Source organism: Bos indicus x Bos taurus, chromosome 16 (assembly GCF_003369695.1).
Source record: "Bos indicus x Bos taurus breed Angus x Brahman F1 hybrid chromosome 16, Bos_hybrid_MaternalHap_v2.0, whole genome shotgun sequence".
Lineage (NCBI taxonomy): Eukaryota > Metazoa > Chordata > Mammalia > Artiodactyla > Bovidae > Bos > Bos indicus x Bos taurus.
The window spans coordinates 54807526-54828669 of record NC_040091.1 but is presented as its reverse complement, the minus strand read 5'-3'; the positions used below and the strand labels follow the sequence as shown (position 1 = coordinate 54828669).

The window sequence follows — 21144 nt, the reverse complement described above, 5'->3', positions numbered from 1 at the left end:
TGCCATTCCCTTCTTGAGTGGACCACGTTTTGTAAGAACTCTCCAAGATGACCCGTCCATCTTGGGTGGCCCTACATGGCATGGCTCACCATTTCACTGAGCTAGACAAGGCTGTGATCTCTGTGATTAGTTTGGTTAGTTTTCTGTGATTGTGGTTTCCATTCTGTCTGCCCTCTGATCGATCAGGATAAGAGGCTTATGGACACTTCCTGATGGGAGAGACAGATTGAGGGGGAAACTGGGTCTCGTTCTGATGGGCCATGCTCAATAAATCTTTAATCAAATTTTGTTGATGGGCAGGGCTGTGTTCCCTCCCTGTTGTTTGACCTGAGGCCAAACTACGGTGGAGGTAATGAAGATAATGGGGACCTTCTTTGAAAGGTCCCATGCAGGCACTGCTGCACTCAGTGCCCCTGACCCTGCAGCAGGCTACTGTCCACCCATGCCTCTGTCAGAGACCCCTGGACACTCACAGGCAAGTCTGGGTCAGTCTTTTGTAGGGTCACTGCTCCTCTCTCCTGGATCCTGGAGCACACAAGGTTCTGTTTGTGCCCTCCAAGAGTCTGCTTCCCCAGTCCTATGTAAGTTCTGGTGGCTCTATGATGGGGTGAATGGCAACCTCCTCCAAGAAGGCTTATGCCATACCCAGGTCGGCTGCACCCAGAGCCCCTGCCCCCGAGGCAGGCCACTGCTGACCCATAATTTCACAAGAGACACTCAAACACAATTCTGGCTCAGTCTCTGTGGAGGTCTCTGGGTCCTGGTGCGCACAAGGTTTGAGCCCTCTCAGCGGACAAGCAGACCAGTGCTGAAGAATGCAGGACCTCATAACCATGGTAAGCCTGACCCATGCCAAAAATTCCCCCAGAAATGTTCTTTTTCTCTAATTAGGTTATTTTGTTCACTTCCTCATTAAAAAAAAAAAAAAAGGCTGCAATATCTCATTTTGCCAGTAGGTGACACTAATACCATTAATCTCATCAAAAAAGGAGGAAAAAAAATTACTTTTTCCTTCAAGTCACAGTTGAAAAAACTACTTCCTAACATTATTGAAAAAATCAAAGTTTCTAATAACATCAAAACGAAGAATAATTACTGCCAACTCCAAGGCCTACCTCTCATTTATTTCTGCTAGGCATGTAAACATACTTCTTTTTTAAAACCCTTCAAGCATATTCATCTGTCCTCTAAAAGGTTTTTCTCATTTTGCATATTATGTGTGTGTGCTAAGTCGCTTTAGTTGTGTCTGACTCTTTGCAACCCTATAGACTGTAACCCACTAGGTTCCCTCTGTCCATGTGATTCTCCAGGCAACAACACTGGGGCAGGCTGCCATTTCCAGGTTATCTTCCTGACCCAGGGATCGAACCCATGTCTCACGTTTCCTGCATTGGCAGGTGGGGACTTTACCACTAGCGCCCTTGCATATTATATGTTTCTGAAAATGCAGTATGTATTAGAAGCAACTTTTTACCCTTCCGGCTGCCCCATGAAAGCTTGATTGTCAAGACATTACACACTTCAGGTGTTCTTTCTATGGCCAATCCTTCAAATCCTTTTCGGTTGCCACTCTTCTACTTCACATTTAAATGCTGGAAATTCCCCAAATTCTGAGCTTTTTTCTCTGATTCTTTGCCACTCACTCTTATTGCCAAGGATTTAAATAGCATCTATATACTGAAAGTCTCCCAAATTTCTATCCCAACCCAAATGTCTCCTCTAATTCCTGATTTTGAATCCAACTCTTTGATATTTCCTTGTGGAATTCTATCAGTATCTTAAAATGTGACCCAAGTGGAATTCCTAATGTCTCCTCCAAAATTGTTTCTTATTCAGATTTCCCATTTCTGAAGAACACCACCTTCTACTAAGTTGCACAAACAAAAAATCTGGTTATCATCCTTGATTCATCTCTGCTTCTTCATTCCTCTCATTACCAAGTCATGTCAATCTCACTTTCAAAATAAATCCCACATCTATCTCTCTACATCCATTTTACAAACCTAATACAAGCCATGATCTCACCTATTATAACAGTCTCCAGCGACGTCACTTTCACTTTTCACTTTCCTGCATTGGAGAAGGAAATGGCAACCCACTCCAGTGTTCTTGCCTGGAGAATCCCAGGGACGGCGGAGCCTGGTGGGCTGCCGTCTATGGGGTCGCACAGAGTCGGACATGACTGAAGCGACTTAGGAGCAGCAGCAACCCATCTCCTTCTTCCAGTCTTCTCCTCCCTGATCTACTAACTGAGCAGCCAAAGAAATCGTTTGGAAAGCTAAGTTGGATTACATTAAAGCTCCAGACTAAAGTATTTTAACTAAAATTCAAATAAAATCCAAACTCCCTGCCATGACTTAAATGCCTGACACACCCTTGCATCTGTCACTTTTTCATTACAGCTCTTTAGTCATGGAAAGTTCCTTCCCACTTTAGGTCTTAGCACTTATCCCCTGCCTTCATATGGCTGACTCCTAAAGGTATCACCTGCCATTCATAGACTCAACAAATATTAATTTAATGAGTCCCTACTACGTGACAGAAATCATAATGGGAACTAGAGACTAAACAGTTACTGAGATGAATGTAGGCCCAATTTTCTTAGACCTAACATTCTTACGGATGTGTTAAATAATACAGAACAAAGTAAATTAGGATCATCTATTGGAATAAGCAATGGAAAAGATGCTGAGAAGGCAGGAGGCAATATGGATTCAATCGACATTTGGATTTAATGATGATGAGCAAATCATGGAAAGACTGGGGAGAAAGAACTTCATGTAGAAGAAATAGCAAATACTGAGTTGGACAAGAAGTTTGTTAGGATTCTTCCAGATGATATTTCGAACAATCTTCTTGGCCAATCCAATCAAAAACCAAGACGTAAGAGAAGGCTGGCATAGTTTCTAGTGGGGTCACTGCTCCTTTCTCGTGGGTCCTGGTACGCACAAGGTTTTGTCTGTGCCCTCCAGGAGTGTGTGTCCACAGATACAACTGCACTCATCTCACATGAGTAGTAGCAAAGTAATGCCCAAAATTCTCCAAGCTAGCTGTCTATGGGGTCGCACAGAGTCACACACGACTGAAGCGACTTAGCAGCAGCAGCAGGAGGCTTCAACAGTACATGAACCAAGAATTTCCATGTTCAAACTGGATTTAGAAAAGGCACAGGAACCAGAGATCAAATTGCCAACATCTGTTAGATCATAGAAAAAGAAAATCACACAAAAACATCTACTTCTGCTTTACTGACTACACCAAAGCCTTTGACCGTGTGGATTACAACAAACTGTGGAAAATTCTTGAAGAGATGGGAATACCAGATCACCTGACCTGTCTCCTGAGAAATCTGTATGCAGGTCAGGAAGCAACAGTTAGAACTGGACATGGAACAACAGACTGGTTCCAAACTGCGAAAGGAGTACGTCAAGGCTGTGTATTGTCACCCTGCTTATTTAACTTATGTGCAGAGTACATCATGAGAAACGCTGGGCTGGAGGAAGCACAAGCTGGAATCAAGATTGCCAGGAGAAATATCAATAGCCTCAGATATAGAGATGACACCACCCTTATGGCAGAAAGTGAAGAGGAACTAAACAACCTCTTGATGAAGGTGAAAGAGGAAAGTGAAAAAGCTGGCTTAAAACTCAACATTCAGAAAACGAAGATCATGGCATCTGGTCCCATCACTTCATGGCAAACAGATGAGGAAACAATGGAAACAGTGAGAGACTTGATTTTCTTGCACTCCAAAATCACTGCAGATGGTGACTGCAACCGTGAAAATTTTTATAAAAGACGCTTGCTCCTTGGGAGAAAAACAATGACAAACCTAGACAGCATACTAAAAAGAAGAGACATTACTTTGCCATCAAAGGTCCATGTAGTCAAAGCTATGGTTTTCCCAGTTGTCATGTATGATTTAAGAGTTGGACCATAAAGAAGGCTCATCAGTGAAAAACTGATGCTTTGAACTCTGGTGCTGGAGAAGACTTTTGAGAGTCCTTGGACTTCAAGGAGATCAAACCAGTTAATACGAAAAGAAATCAACCTTGAATATTCATTGGAAGGACTGATGCTAAAGCTGAAGCTCCAATACTTTGACCACCTGATGCGAAGAACGGACTCACTGGGAAAGACCCTAAGGCTGGGAAAGATTGAAAGCAGGAGAAGGGGACGACAGAGGATGAGATGGCTGGATGGCATCACCGAATCAATGGACATGAGTTTGAGCAAGCTCTGGGAGTTGGTGATGGACAGGGAAGCCTGGGCATGCTGCAGTCCGTGGGGTCACAAGAGTCAGAGATGACTGAACTGAAATGAGAGAGAGAGAAGTCGCTCATTCGTGTCTGATTCTTTGAAACCCCATGGACTGTAGCCTAACAGGCTCCTCCATCCATGGGATTTTCCAGGCGAGGGTACTGGAGTGGGTTGCCACTAAGAGAAGGCTTACTGAGAAACAGAAAGGAGGCCATGATAGCTTCAAAATAATAAGTATAGGTACGAATACAGTTGTCCCTCGGTATCCATGGAGAATTGATTCTAGGACCCACCACAGACACCTGAATCCACAGATGCTCAAGTATCGTAATTGATATTCCATATCCTCGATTTGTCATCTGTGGCTTCAACCAACCAGACTGCGTAGTATTGTAGTATTTATTGAAAAAAATCTATGTATATGTAGACTCAGACAATTCAAATGCATGTTGTTCAAAGGTCAACTATACTTGGTATGAAATGAAATATAGATAGGAAGGCAGAGTGCCTGAGGTCACCCCTGTCACAAAGGCTATCTAAATATACCCCCTTTCCAATTCCAACTGTGTCTCCCCTCAAAGGATTCTTCTTCAGTTCAGTTCAGTTGCTCAGTCGTGTCCGACTCTTTGCGACACCATGAACCGCAGTATGCCGGGCCTCCCTGTCCATCACCAACTCCCGGAGTCCACCTAAACTCAGGTCCATTGAGTTGGTGATGCTGTCCAACCAATTATCCTCTGTCATCCCATGCTCCTCCTGCCTTCAATCTTTCCCAGCATCAGGGTCTTTTCAAATGAGTCAGCTCTTTGTATCAGGTGGCCAAAGTATTGGAGTTTCAGCTTTAACATCGGTCCTTCCAATGAACACCTGGGACTGACCTCCTTTAGGATGGACTCGTAGGATGTCCCTGCAGTCCGAGGGACTCTCAAGAGTCTTCTCCAACACCACAGTTCAAAAGCATCAATTTTTCTGCACTCAGCTTTCTTTACAGTCCAACTCTCACATCCATACATGACTACTGGAAAAACCATAGCTTTGACTAGATGAACCTTTGTTGGCAAAGTAATGTCTCTGCTTCTGAATATGCTATCTAGGTTGGTCATAACTTTCCTTCCAAGGAGTAAGCATCTTTTAATTTCATGGCTGCAATCACCATCTGCAGTGATTTTGCAGCCCAAAAAAATAAAACCAGCCACTGTTTCCCCATCTATTAGCCATGAAGTGATGGGACCGGATGCCATATCTTCGTTTTCTGAATGTTGAGCTTTAAGCCAACTTTTTCACTCTCCACTTTCACTTTCATCAAGAAGCTCTTTAGTCCTTCTTCACTTTCTGCCGTAACGGTGGTGTCATCTGCATATCTGAGGTTATTGATATTTCTCCCGGCAATCTTGATTCCAGCTTGTGCTTCCTCTAGCCCAGCGTTTCTCATGATGTACTCTGCATATAAGTTAAATAAACAGGGTGACAATATACAGCCTTGACGAACTCCTTTTCCTATTTGGAACCAGTCTGTTGTTCCATGGCCAGTTCTAACTGTTGCTTCCTGACCTGCATACAGGTTTCTTAAGAGGCAGATCAGGTGGTCTGGTATTCCCATCTCTTTCAGAATTGTCCACAGTTTATTGTGATCCACACAGTCAAAGGCTTTGGCATAGTCAATAAAGCAGAAATAGATGTTTTTCTGGAACTCTCTTACTTTTTTGTTGATCCAGAGGATGTTGGCAACTTGATCTCTGGTTCCTCTGCCTTTTCTAAAACCTGCTTGAACATCTGGAAGTTCACAGTTCATGTATTGCTGAAGCCTGGCTTGGAGAATTTTGAGCATTACTTTGCTAGCATGTGAGATGAGTGCAATTGTGCGGTAGTTTGAGCATTCTTTGGCATTGCCTTTCTTTGGGATTGGAATGAAAACTGACCTTTTCCAGTCCTGTGGCCACTGCTGAGTTTTCCAAATTTGCTGGCATATTGAGCACAGCACTTTCACAGCATCATCTTCCAGGATTTGAAATAGCTCAACTGGTATTCCATCACCTCCACCAGCTTTGTTCATAGTGATGCTTCCTAAGGCCCACTTGACTTCCCATTCCAGGATGTCTGGCTCTAGGTGAGTGATCACACCATCGTGATTATCTGGGTCATGAAGATCTTTTTTGTACAGTTCTTCAGTATATTCTTGCCACCTCTTCTTAATATCTTCTGCTTCTGTTTGATCCATACCATTTCTGTCCTTTATTGAGCCCATCTTTGCATGAAATGTTCCCTTGTTATCTCTAATTTTCTTGAAGAGATCTCTAGTTTTTCCCATTCTATTGCTTTCCTCTATTTCTTTGCACTGATCGCTGAGGAAGGCTTTTTATCTCTCCTTGCTATTCTATGGAACTCTGCATTCATATGGGTATATCTTTCCTTTTCTCCTTTGCTTTTTGCTTCTCTTCTTTTCACAGCTATTTGTAAGCCCTCCTCAGACAGCCATTTTGCCTTTTTGCATTTCTTTTTCTTGGGGATAGTCTTGATCCCTGTCTCCTATACAATGTCAGGAACTTCCATCCATAGTTCATCAGGCACTCTGTCTATCAGATCTAGTCCCTTAAATCTATTTCTCACTTCCACTGTATAACCATAAGGGATTTGATTTAGGTCATACCTGAATGGTCTAGTGGTTGACAGTTAAACTAACAGTTAATTCTGAATTAGCATGTAACTCAATACTAATGTGCATTGTGGTAACTTATTCAAATAAGATGTCCATTTTTAATAGAGGTTTTCTTTATCCCAAAGGAATGTCAGATATTCTGTCATGCTAACAGGAAAACTAATAGTTTACCATATGTAATTTTGTGACCTCTTCCAAACATAGCCTGGCACCTCTCATTCTACTCAAAATTAAGACAGCTCTTAATACAACCATCACAACCCTGCCTTGAAGGGTCTTAAAGATACTTTTATAAGTTTGCCAAGTACTACTACTATCTTAGTAGTGAAGGTATTACTAGTACCTTCACTACTAAAGCAGGGTGAAGGAGGAAAATTTTTAAATGGTTTAATACTCATTATTGAAACAACTAAGATCATGGCATCTGGCCCCATCACTTCATGGCAAACAGAAGGGGAAAAGGTGGAAGCAGTGACAGATTTCCTCTTCTTGGACTCTAAAATGGCAGATGGTGACTGCAGACATGAAATTAGAAGATGGCTGCTTCATGGCAGGAAAGCTATGACAAACCTAGACAGAGTGTTAAAAGCAAAGACATCACTTTGCCACAAAAAGGCCTGGATAGTCAAGGCAATGGTCTTTCCAGTAGTCATGTACAGATGTGAGAGCTGGACTATAAAGAAGGCAGAGTGCCAAAGAACTGATACTTTCAAACTGTGGTGACTCTTGAGAGTCCCTTGGAGTGCAAGGAGATCAAACCAGTCAATCTTAAGGGAAATCAATGCTGAATATACATTGGAAAGACTGATGCTGAAGCTGAAGCTCCAATACTTTGGCCACCTAATGCAAATAGCCAATTTTTTGGAAAAGACTGTGATGCTGGTAAAGACTGAAGGCAGAAGAGGGTGACAGAGGATGAGATGGTTGCATGGCGTCACTGGTTCAATGGACATGAACTTGGGCAAAATCCAAGAGATGTTGAGGGACAGGGAAGCCTGGCATGCTGCAGTCCACAGGGTCACAAAGAGTCAGACACAACTTGGCTACTGAACAACAACTAATACCTTACAGGATTGAAGACTGCTTTGAACCTCAATATAGAGACAACATGCTTATCAAATTTGCACACAAACACAATGAAAGGCAATACTTTAAAGTGCAAAGAATGAAAAGTCAATACTTAAAATATTTCCAACAGCAAGTAATAAGATTTAAACAGGGATAGGATAGTCTTTTCAATAAACAGTGTTGGGAAAATTAGATATCAAAATGCGAAAGAATGAAGTTGGACCCCAACCTCACACCATACACAAAACTCAATTCAAAATGGATTGTAGACCTAAATATAAGAACTAAAACTATAAAACTCTTAGCATAAAACAAAGGAGTAAATCTTCATGTCCTTGGATTAAGGATGGTTTCTGATACAACAGTAAAAGCATACGTGAAAGAAGAAAAAAATAGTTGAACAGTTAAAAGAATATCAGTTAAATACATTGAAATTTTAAATGCACTGAAAATGATACCATGAAAAAGTAAAATCCACAGGATGAGAAAATATTTACAATAGTTGATTATCCAGATTAAATGAGGAACTCTTACAAGTCAATAATAAAAAGACAAATAATTAAACTTCTGTTAACAGCTAAAGAGCGTGGACATTATCACCTTCTTCCCTATAAGAAGAAAAGGCTGGACAAACCAAAAAGCAAAGCTTCCTTGGATCCATTAGAAAACTGAGGTCACAGGACAAACTGCCATTTCAAATCTGGGACAAGCAAGAGAAAGACAGCAAGTAAGAGCTGCTAGAGCCATAAGCTGGAAGGAACACTTAAATGCTAATTTTGACAAACTGCCGGAAGCTAAGTATGGGACTTGAGTGTGGGAGTGGACAGTGGGTTGTGGAAGGGTGGCTTCAAATTTTTTCATATTTAGTTGGTACTTAATAATAAGTAATAATAAAGAAATTTCTAACATTCAAAAAAGAAAATGTTGAAATAACTACATTGATTTTAGACAAAGCAGACTTCAGAACTAGAAATTTTATCAGAGATAAAGAGGAGTATTATAAAATAATAAGAGGGTCAATTCTCTGAGAAAATATAACAATCTGCATTGAGTACGCATGTAACAAGAGGGCATCAAATTACTTGAGGCAAAAACTGGTAGAACTTGAAAGGAGAAACAGAAAAATCTACTATTATAGTTGGATATTTCAACACCTCTATCCGAAACTGAGAGATCAAGCAGACAGAAAATTAAGCAAGAAATACATGACCTAAACAGCACTATTAGTCAACCTGATGTAATTGATGTTTATAAAATACTAATCTAAAAAGAGAAGGATGTACTTTCTTACAGGGAACATTCACCAAGGGAGACCATATTCTTGGACCATAAAACACTCCTTGGTAAATTTTTAAAAATTCAGTTCAGTTCAGTCGCTCAGTCATGTCCAACTCTTTGCGACCCCATGAATTGCAGCACGCCAGGCCTCCCTGTCCATCACCAACTCCCGGAGTTCACTCAGACTCATGTCCATCGAGTCGGTGATGTCATCCAGCCATCTTATCCTCTGTCGTCCCCTTCTCCTCCTGCCCCCAATCCCTCCCAGCATCAGGGTCTTTTCCAATGAGTCAACTCTTCGCATGAGGTGGCCAAAGTATTGGAGTTTCAGCTTTAGCATCAGTCCTTCCAATGAACACCTAGGACTGATCTCCTTTAGAATGGACTGGTTGGATCTCCTTGCAGTCCAAGGGACTCTCAAGAGTCTTCTCCAACACCACAGTTCAAAAGCATCAATTCTTTGGCAACTATACAAATATTATCAAACTCATAATATAATTAAACTAGAAATCAAGAACAGATAGCCCAGAAATTCCCAAGTATTTGGAAATTAAATAACATACGCCTAAGTAACCATGAGTCAAAGACGAAACAAGGAAAGATTTTAAATACTTTTAACTAAACAAAAATGAAGATATAACACATTAAAAGTTGTGGGATATAGTGAAAGCAGTACTTAGAAATTTGTTGCACTGAATGCATACATCTAGGAAAGAAAAAACATCTAAAATCTAAAAAACATCTAAAACTTACGCTTCCTTAGAAACCTTAGGAAACTAAAAAAAAAGAGGGGGAGCACATAAAAAATAATAAACAGAAATCAATGAATTGAAGTAGAAAAGCAATACAGAAACATTTAACAATCAAAAGATGGCTCTTTAAAAAGATAAATAATATAGATTAAATTGATAAAAGGTCTAGCCAGGCTAAACAAGAAAAAGAGAATACACAAACTAGCAATATCAAAAATGAAAGAAGGTCATCACTACCAATCCCTGGATATCAACAGGATAATAAACAAATATTACCAACAATTCTATGCCCACAAATTTGGTAACTTAGATGAAATGGACCAGTTCCTTGAAAGACATAAAAGTACCAAACTTCACACCAGAAAAAATAGATAATCTGAACAGCTCTATATCTTTAAATAAATTTAACCAAAAATAATTAATAAGCTTCCAAAAGATAAAGCACTGGACATAAATGGCTTCACTGGCAATTCCAAAGATTTAAGGAAGAAACAGTATCAATTCTTCATAATCTCGTCCAGAATATAGGAGAGGAAATACCTTCTAACTTATTCTATGAGGCCAGAATTGACCTAATATTAAAAACTAACACCAGAGTACAAGACAAGAAAACTATAGATAAAATATTATAAAATCATATTCAACAACGTTTAAAAAGAATTATACCTTAGGTATGCAAGACTGGCTCAAAAATTAATCAATAAGCAAAAGTAAAATCACTATCATGAATGCAACATCCATTCATTATAAAAACTCTCAGTGAACCAGCAATTGATGGAACTGCCTCAACTTGGTAAAGAGTATCTATAAAAAAAAAACCTACAGCTAACATCATACTTAACTGTGAGAGACCGAAGAGACTGGACACTTTCCTTTAAGACTGGGAACCGTGTAATGATATCCCCTCTCTCTCACCTCTGATTAACATTAAGAAATAAAACTGTCTTTATTAACAAATTACATAACATCATAAGAAATAAAAGCTATGAAGATTGAAAAGGAAGAAATAAAACTGTCTTTATTCACAGATTACATAATTATCTATGCAGAAAAATCCCAAAAATCTATCCAAACTGAGTCCAGAAGTCACAGGATACAAGGGCAATATACAAAAGTCAATCTCTTCCCTACATACAAACAATAAAGAATTTGAATTTTTCATTTTTTAAAAAGCAATACCATTTACAATAACACCAAACAAATGAAATAATTATGTAAAAAATCTATCAAAATACCTGTAGGATCTGTTCGTAAGTAGAAACCTACAAAACACTAATGAAAGAAATTAAAGAAGATCTAAAAGATGAAAAGATACTCAATGTTCATAGATCAGAAAACTCAGTATTGCTAAGATGTTGATTCTTTCCTATTTAAATACGTAGATTCAAAAAATAACTTGTTAAGACTGAATAAACATCTTTAGCACTCACCTATCGACACAAGGACAGGAACCATATCTAGTTTTATTTTATTCACCAACACATCCCCAGCACAGTACCTATACAAACTACAGACTCAATAAACATCTGCTTAACAAACAAGTCAATTATTTTGGATATAGCAGGCTGGACTCATGCATCAGATAGCAAGTTGTACTGAATGGATTCTAATGTCACTTAATCTTAAGATTCTCATTCTACATAAAGTGCAGAAGAATTCCATTCCAACAAGTCAATTCAAAATATAACCTACTAAGTCTACTATTATGCAGCAGAATAAACACTAAGTAAAATGTTACTTTTTCTTTATATATGGTGATTTGCTATCACATCAAATTAGAAGAAATATCAGTTGGAAAATTTTCAGTCTTTTAAATAACATGGACCTTCACTATTCTACGAACTCAAGACTAATACATCCATTTCAACTCAGCACGTAAAACAGCAATACACAAAAGCAAAGCTGCTTTTAAAATGCATCTTGTTAAAAATAAATAAATAAATTAAATTAAATGCATTTTGTTAAAAGTCTGGCCTATTATAACCCCAAAATTATAATGCAAAACCTGACAAAGGATTTTTATATCTCTTCAGGCACAGAAGAAGGAAAACAAAAACAAAGACACCAACACTGGGAACTATAGTCTAGGCATAAACATTTTTATTTTTATTTTTAGGGCATTTTGGAGAAGGCAATGGCACCCCACTCCAGTACTCTTGCCTGGAAAATCCCATGGACAGAGGAGCCTGGTAAGCTGCAGTCCATGGGGTCGCTAAGAGTCAGACACGACTGAGCGACTTCACTTTGACTTTTCACTTTCATGCATTGGAGAAGGAAATGGCAACCCACTCCAGTGTTCCTGCCTGGAGAATCCCATGGACAGAGGAGCCTGGTGGGCTGCTGTCTATGGGGTCGCACAGAGTAGGACACGACTGAAGTGACTTAGCAGCAGCAGCAGCAGCAGGAGGGCATTTTAATGGTATATGAGAATAAGAAAACTAAGCAGTGCTTCAGAAAGTCTACTGTTTCTTCTATCCATCTTTTTCTCCTCTGCTCTAAACCCAAAAATGTTCTATAAACTGACTGACTTAAATGACTTAAACACACATTTCCCCCACACCTATGGTAATTCTGAGCTTCCCAGGTAGCACTAATGGTAAAGAATCTACCTGCCAATACAGGAGATATAAGAGACACGAGTTCGATCTCTGGGTTGGGAAGATCCCCTGGAAGAGGAACCCATGCCAGTATTCTTGCCTGGAGAATCCCATGGACGGAGGAGTCTGGTAGGCTACAGTCAATGTGGTCGCAAAGACTTGGAAACCACTGAGCATCAGTTCAGTTCAGTTCAGTTCAGTCGCTCAGTCATGTCTGACTCTTTGCAACCCCATGAATTACAGCACGCCAGGCTTCCCTGTCCATCACCAACTCCCGGAGTTCACTCAGACTCACATCCATCAAGTCGGTGATGCCATCCAGCCATCTCATCCTCTGTCGTCCCCTTCTCCTTCTGCCCCCAATCCCTCCCAGCATCAGAGTCTTTTTCAATGAGTCAACTCTTCGCATGAGGTGGCCAAAGTACTGGAGTTTCAGCTTTAGCATCGTTCCTTCCAAAGAAATCCCAGGGCTGATCTCCTTCAGAATGGACTGGTTGGATCTCCTTGCAGTCCAAGGGACTCTCAAGAGTCTTCTCCAACACCACAGTTCAAAAGCATCAAGCACATAGTAATTCTAGAAATTCTATTAAGTGAAACAGCTTTTCTTACTTTAATACCATATAATTTTTGTCAAATGAGCAATATATCTATATTAACACCTCACTTGGAGACCTAAAACTACAGTTTTCACATGTACAATAAACAGTACAACATTCAGCAAAGCCTAACTGGAAGCTATCTTCTTCCCAAAATAACCAAACATATTCAGAACTATAAAATCGTGGTGTGGTACACATGGTCCAATTTCTTTCTGTGCCAAATGTGGTTGTTAGCCTACTTCTTCTTGCTTTAAGATTGAGGGCTTGTACCTATTCATTTTCAAGCGACTCTTGAACTAAAACAGGAAACTGAAAATATGAGTGTGAGTCAAAACTGGTAAGCTGGGAGATAACCAGACATGAAAATTAGAATGACTATAGTAGATCCATTAAAACAGTGGAAACAGGAAATATTCTTAACTTACAGAAAGAAAACAGACATGAATAATTTAAAACATCATTTACCAACCATAATTCCTCTGTGCTTTGAAGAATTAAGTTGGTCCTAGAAAAAACTACCATGACCTCTGTTTACTAACCAGTCCATCTGCTATTTTAGTTATCAGGCGAGGGCCACACCAACAGTGTATGTATGTGTGTCCCTGCCTCTGATTCAAGGCACAGAGGGGCCTTATTAATTCACGTCACTTTAGTGGATACCTATTTCTGTTTGTCCAGCAATACTCTCCAAATCTTTTTTTCTGAAAACAAGCTTTCCCTCTACTCAAATCACATGTATTTTACAGAAACCTCAACCCTGTGGCCAAACAGATCTAAAGGTGAACACTGAATCCAAACTAGACCAATTAACCCATCTCCCTTCCTATAAATGGAGAAGGAAATGGCACCTACTCCAGTATTCTTGCCTGGAAAATCCCATGGACAGAGGAGCCTAGTGGGCTGTAGTGCATGAGGTTGCAGAGAGTCAGACACGACTGAGAGACTTAACACTTCTTATAAATTCTTTTTGAATAAGCATGCTTAAATTGCATTTCTGTCGTATGGCATCTAATTAAGTCCTAACATAATTATATGCTAGCAATAAGATGTACAAGATATATTTCAATAGGCTGAAGATGGCCATATGGTTTCATATAGTAATATTTGTGGGAAAAGAAATATAAGTGAAGAAGAGAATCTGAAAAGCTGACAATAATTCCCAGATAAATGGTACAGTGAAAGAAATGAAAGAAAGGAAAAAAGTAGATAAAAACACTTACTTGAGATAATTCTAAGAAAAAAAGATAATACAAGTACTTATAGTCAAAGCATGATTTAAAAGGCAGTAGAAGAATGTTTTATAACCAAAATAGGAAGCCATCAAAATAGGACAAAGAGGAATTTTAAATGGTTGGCACATTATGATTACTGCTATATATTTAATATTCCTATGTCATAAAAACAGACTGCAATAGAGGAAAAAAAATTTAACCTAAGAATTTATACTAGGGAGGTGAGATGTGTGGAGTGACTGAAGTAGATCAGATTACTGTTACCAAATTTTTACTTCCTCCCTATTACAGAATTGTACATTTATGCCCCTTGCCATGTTGATTCTTTAACATCCCCAACTGGAGTAAGTGAAGCAAAATATTTCCCTACCCAAGTAGGTTTGGGCTTAGCCATGTAATTTGCTCTGGTCAATGAATATCAATAAACAAAACCTGAGATTTCAAAGGTACTTGAGTTTTTTGACTTGGTTTCCTGAATTTCTGTCATTTATCGTAAGGAGAATATGTACCAGGAAATTAGTGAATCCAAAATACAACATGAAAAGACCTGAATCCAATCTATAGCCTGAAGAGTCTCCCTCACAGACTCATAGAACATGCATTAAAAACTAAATGTTTGTCATAAGCCAAACACTCCAGCATTGTTACACAGCATTACCAGAGTAATAGCTAATTCAGAGACTTACTATATTTACATTCCTTCAGCATTATTATACTATCTGCAAATACAAATCAGCTAAAGCTACCACTGCAACTAATAAGTTAATCTCCAAGACGAGACTGATATACTTCTTAAACTATTGCCTAAAAAAATCTGGTGCTCTCCATAATTTTCATTTATATTCCACTGAATTACAATGCACGTCAATAGTCTATCCTTCTAATACTAACGTTCAACCTTAAGTATACTCAGTTGTGTAAAACTTTGACCCATGCATTATATCGCTGTTTAGAAAAGCCTATTCTGCAGTATCTCTTAGGCAATAATACAAATGAAAAATATTCTGAAAATAAATACAATAAAAATTCTAATGAAGACTAACTTTAACTCTAGATTTTCCTCTTGGCTTTTTGACCACAACTATATATGCAATCTATTCAAGAATAAAGTTTATGAAGTTATATGCACTATACAGTCACTTTTTGCCTGGAAAACCAAGGATTGTCAACTAAGCAATTCAGTCAGTATTCCAGAAACTTGGCTTAAGATTAATAGCCAGCTTTATGCCCAGCAGGTAAAGATATATGGTCAAGAGGAAAAAATCCATCACATGACAGACTACACTAGGGAGTCCACTTAACTACAGTCCCCTTCCTTCGCTTGTCTAATAAAACCATCTAATACTTCATATGTTGTATGCTGCTGCACAAAAATACAAAACACAGTCAACAATCTTGAGTTCTTTCTGCCCCACTGTGTTCATGGGAAAGGCATCTATCTCACTTCTGTGAACATGCTGGTTTATCTGAAAAATAGGAGGTTTGACTAACTGACCTCGCTCTAAAAAATGTACACATCATTTATTTTCTGAATATATCTGTAGATGAAGAAGAAACAGAATATAGATGAAAAGGTTGAGGCACAGAGAAATTAAGTAACTTCTCTAAAAAGTTAGAGAGTCAGAAGTAGAATTTAGAAATCCTCTGTTAAGAAATCTATTTACTAGCAAACTACCTTTCCAAGAGTTGGAAACTATTACACTGCTGCTGCTAAGTCGCTTCAGTTGTGTCCGACTCTGTGCGACCCCAGAGATGGCAGCCCACCAGGCTCCCCCGTCCCTGGGATTTTCCAGGCAAGAACACTGGAGTGGGTTGCCATTTCCTTCTCCAATGAGTGAAAGTGAAAAGTGAAAGTGAAGTCACTCAGTCATGTCTGACTCTTATCGACCCCATGGACTGCAGCCCACCAGTCTCCTCCGCCCATGGGATTCTCAAGGCAAGAGTACTGGAGTGGGGTGCCATTGCCTTTTATAACCCAAAGTGGGGTCCAGCTGCTCGCCATACAAAGCCAATGAAGAGGTGAGGCTGGAGGAAAGAAAAGTCTGCTTTATATTGGATGCCAGCAAATAAGAAGGGATGGGGGACTCTGTCCAAAGGCAGATTAGAGCTTTTATAGGCTGAGGGAGGGGGCTACATCCAGAAAAAGCACAGTCAGAGCTGATAAGCATGTTGAAATTGGTCATCAGTGGTCTGACCAGCATCATCCTTGATTGTTTTAAGTACGAGTTCCAGGGTTGGTTTGTTTCCATTTTTTGAAGCCAGTTCTTGGAATTGTGGCAGTTTATGTCATGGCTACAGTCTGGTCATCACGTAGTTAACTTCTTCCACCTGGTGGGGGTTTCAATATCTACAACACAGCTCATAGGATATGGCTCAGAATATTATCTATAACCCCTGAGAAGGAACTAAAGGTCCTTAACTATGTTTAGTGATTATTATTATTTGGTCTCCTTTGTTTGCTTTCCTTTGTTTCTGCATGTTCTCACTTCTTTGATTAAACTTACTCTGGCTAAACTCATTCTTTGGCTAAAGACAAAATGCAAGCAGAGAACATGAGGGGACAAAGCACATAGGGTCCTGCTCTGTTTGAGTACTGCAAACATTTTCATCTTATTATCCCTTCTGCCTTCACATAATATACTCTAGAAAGTATACCAAATCCCTCAATTTGGCATAACTAGGCAGAATCTGCTGGGAGAAATCTCAATAACCTCAGATATGCAGATAACACCACCCTTATGGCAGAAAGTGAAGAGGAACTAAAAAGCCTCTTGATGAAAGTGAAAGAGGAGAGTGAAAAAGTTGGCTTAAAGCTCAACATTCAGAAAACGAAGATCATGGCATCTGGTCCCATCACTTCATGGGAAATAGATGGGGAAACAGTGGAAACAGTGTCAGACTTTATTTTTTGGGGCTCCAAAATCACTGCAGATGGTGACTGCAGCCATGAAATTAAAAGACACTTACTCCTTGGAAGGAAAGTTATGACCAACCTAGATAGCATATTCAAAAGCAGAGACATTACCTTGCCAACAAAGGTCCGTATAGTCAAGGCTATGGTTTTTCCAGTGGTCATGTATGGATGTGGGAGTTGGACTGTGAAGAAAGCTGAGGGCTGAAGACTTGATGCTTTTGAACTGTGGTGTTGCAGAAGACTCTTGAGAGTCCCTTGGACTGCAAGGAGATCCAACCAGTCCATTCTGAAGGAGATCAGCCCTGGGATTTCTTTGGAAGGAACGATGCTAAAGCTGAAACTCCAGTACTTTGCCCACCTCATGCGAAGAGTTGACTCACTGGAAAAGACCCTGATGCTGGGAGGGATTGGGGGCAGGAGGTGAAGAGAACGACAGAGGATGAGATGGCTGGATGGCATCACCGACTTGATGGACGTGAGTCTAAGTGAACTCCGGGAGTTGGTGATGGACAGGGAGGCCTGGCGTGCTGCAATTCATAGGGTCGCAAAGAATCGGACACAACTGAGTGACTGAACTGAACTGAACTGAAGCAGAATTTGGTAACAATAAGCAGAATTAACAGAGGAAAGTAGTGAATTAATATTTACTGTTTATTTCCCATATAACTGGCACTAAGTTAATAGAAGATATGGTCATTACCAATTTATTAGTTCTAACATGGAGAGATTCAAAGTAGCAACCAAAACTTCATGAACTGGACAACCAGACATGGTTTCTGAAGCTAAGGAGAAGAATAAGGGTTTCCCTGTTGCTCTCTTCAACTATTTGATCCATACAAGCTCAGCAGTCAGGGGAGACTCAGTAATTGCCCAAGAAGACATTGCCCAAGCATCAACACAAATCAGGAAATTAAGTAAAAAGTGTTTTCATTTTTTTTTCCCCCTATTAGAGCCCATAAGCAAAGACCTGACTTCTGTCTTGGAAGCACAGGTCCTTCTGGGTATACCAGAACACTGAGTATTTCTAAGATGACTGACTTAACACCTTCCTGCTCATGAGAAGAAATTTAAATGTACAGCACACAAACGCTTCTTGGCATACAGTGTGAATGTATGTTTGTATCTGTGTATGTATTTGTACATGCTTAGTTCTACAGAATTACTGATCCACATAAAAGAGCTAAAATTCATGAAAATCCCTCAGATTAGGTTTCAAGAAAAGCCATTTTTCCTTCATTTTAGAATTTCTAACAAAGGGATAATATATAATACTACTTCCTAATTTTTTCAGTAAAATGACTCAGCGGGATGCTTATGGGGAAAGTTAAGAAATGTGGGAAAAAAAAAAAAGTTTTGAAATACTAAAAACAAGACATCCAAATTCTGTTGCACAAAACAAAAGTAAAATACCAAGAATAATCTGAAGAAGCTAGTATGTCCTAAATATTAAAATTCATAAGAAAACAGTTTCTATGAAATTATATGTCATGTATCTACAAAAGCAAAGGGGAAGAGGGTCTTGCTGAGTTGAAACTATAAACTAAAAACAGTTTTCACTGTTCAATGGAAAAAGAAGTCAAAATAAAAAGTGTTCTAGTACTGGTTTCTATTTGACAAGTTTTCACTCTCACAAAGCAAACAAAACCCAGTGATACATTATATCATTAGAAGAGTAAATTATTCAATGGCTTCATAACCATTTCTATTGAATATCCTACATGAAGGATGTTTTTCAAATGTTTTCTGATATTTTAAACAGGAAAAATGCGACAAAATACAAACCATCTGAAACCCAATATTTGATGGTTTCTCACCATCCTAAATCCACATATCCATCTTGGTATTTGTCATGTCTTTGAATCCTAGGTTACAAGCCACAACAGACTTGTACCTACCATACTGTAGGTAAAGAATGGAGTGTTACAGCCTCATGGTCTTCAATGCCATTCACACAGAATCCAGTTAATTTTTTAAGACCCTTTCGCTGTTGTTGCTAATGCTGAACATGTATTATTTGACAGGCATACCAAGTATCTAAGAGACATTCCAAATTCAACACATTCAAAAATCATACTTTCGAACTTTCCCCCACCAACCTTACCAAGTCATCCCACACCACCCTCCTATAGACTTTCTCATCTTGACTGATGGCAACTCCATCCTTCTAGTTACTCCAGCCAATATTAGAGTCATGATACTCCTTTTTCTCTCCTTCACCAATCAATCTTTTTCCCTCACTCGCTCCCTTTAACTTTACAACTACACTGTCAGCAAATTCCCTTGGTTCTCCCTTTAAATCACATCCAGAAATTATCCATTTCTCATTACTTCCCCTGCCACTATCCAGTTGTACCATCATCTATTATCTAGATTATTCTAAAAGCCTCCTAACTCATTTCCTTTACTTGCTCCTCTATGGTCTATTTTCAAAAGCAAGCAGAATGATCCCTTTAATGTAGTTCTTACCTGTCCTCTGAACCCTCCAATCACTCCTCCATTTCACTCATACAAAAGCCAAATAAGTTTCAATGCCATTACATGCCTGTGCTACAAACTTATGCCTCCTCATTACTTTCCTCACCTCATCTTACTTTACCTTTGTGACTTATTCCCTACAATTCTCTGCCTCGTTGCCTCAACTCCACCTAAATGAGCTCCTTCTTTTCTCCTGACTGAGAGACTGAACTGACTTTCTCTCAAAAACTCTGACGTACATACTTTGATTGTTTCAAGACAGAACACTCTTCTCCCAAATGTCTGCCTGACTAACACTCTTAGTCCCCTGTTCATGGCTGTGCTGTGCTTAATCACTCAGTCATGTCTGACTCTTTGAGACACATGGACTGCAGCCCATCAGGCTCCTTTGTCCACGGGGATTCTCCAGGCAAGAATACTGGAGTGGGTTGCCATACCCTCCTCCAAGGGATCTTCCCAATTCAGGAGCTGAACCAGGGTCTCCTGCATTGCAGGTGGACTCTCTACTTTACCAGCTGAGGTAATACAGAAGCCCTATTCATAACTTTAATAACAGTTCCCCACCTGTTTCCCCATCACCAACTTCCAATACCCCTTTGTCCTACTCTTACTCTTTTCCCAGAACACTTATTTTCTAACATACAATCAATTTCACTTTTGTATTATATTTACTGATACACTAGAATGTATTAATAGCATCTTCAAAGGCAAGGATCTTTCTTTTATTCACTGATGTAGCCCAAGCACCTAGAAGAATGTCTGGCTTGTAGCAGAAAGGTAAATATTTGCTGAATAAATGAATGTCCAAGATGAAGAAACACAAAGTTCCTAAACCCAAAAAGCCCTGTAATGCCTTCCAGCCTGATCAGGACTTCATCTCTAAAGGGACATGATAAGAGCACTGCTGGTCTCTTTCACTGGGTAACTAACCAGCACACATTCTTGACATTACATAGTACTTCCAAGGGTTTATGGTTTAATGAAATAACCAGAAGACAGAGTAAATTAAAATGTTAGAGACCTCCTCACCGAATTTCCCATTTATGCAACAAAAATGACAATACTTACTAGAGAGTCAGTCATATTAAGAAGCTACTGTTGATATTTTTGAGTGTCAATATGTGGAATCAATCGGAGGGAGCCTTTAGCAATACATAGTGAAATACTTATTAATTAACTGATATGATCATTGAGATTTATTTCATATAATCTGAGATAAGCACAGGGGAAACTAGACTGTGATCATTTTAAAACTGCTAAATTGGTAAAAAGTCATAGGAACACTTACATCATTTGCCCTGATTTTGCATATG

At 39.3% G+C, this 21144-nt stretch overlaps 1 protein-coding gene across 2 annotated transcripts in view; it reads right to left on the bottom strand.

Annotated features, from left to right (window-relative positions):
• RABGAP1L (RAB GTPase activating protein 1 like) overlaps positions 1-21144 on the bottom strand; it is a 740636-nt gene that overhangs the window by 670582 nt on the left and 48910 nt on the right. The gene's annotated exons all lie outside the window — the stretch shown is intronic.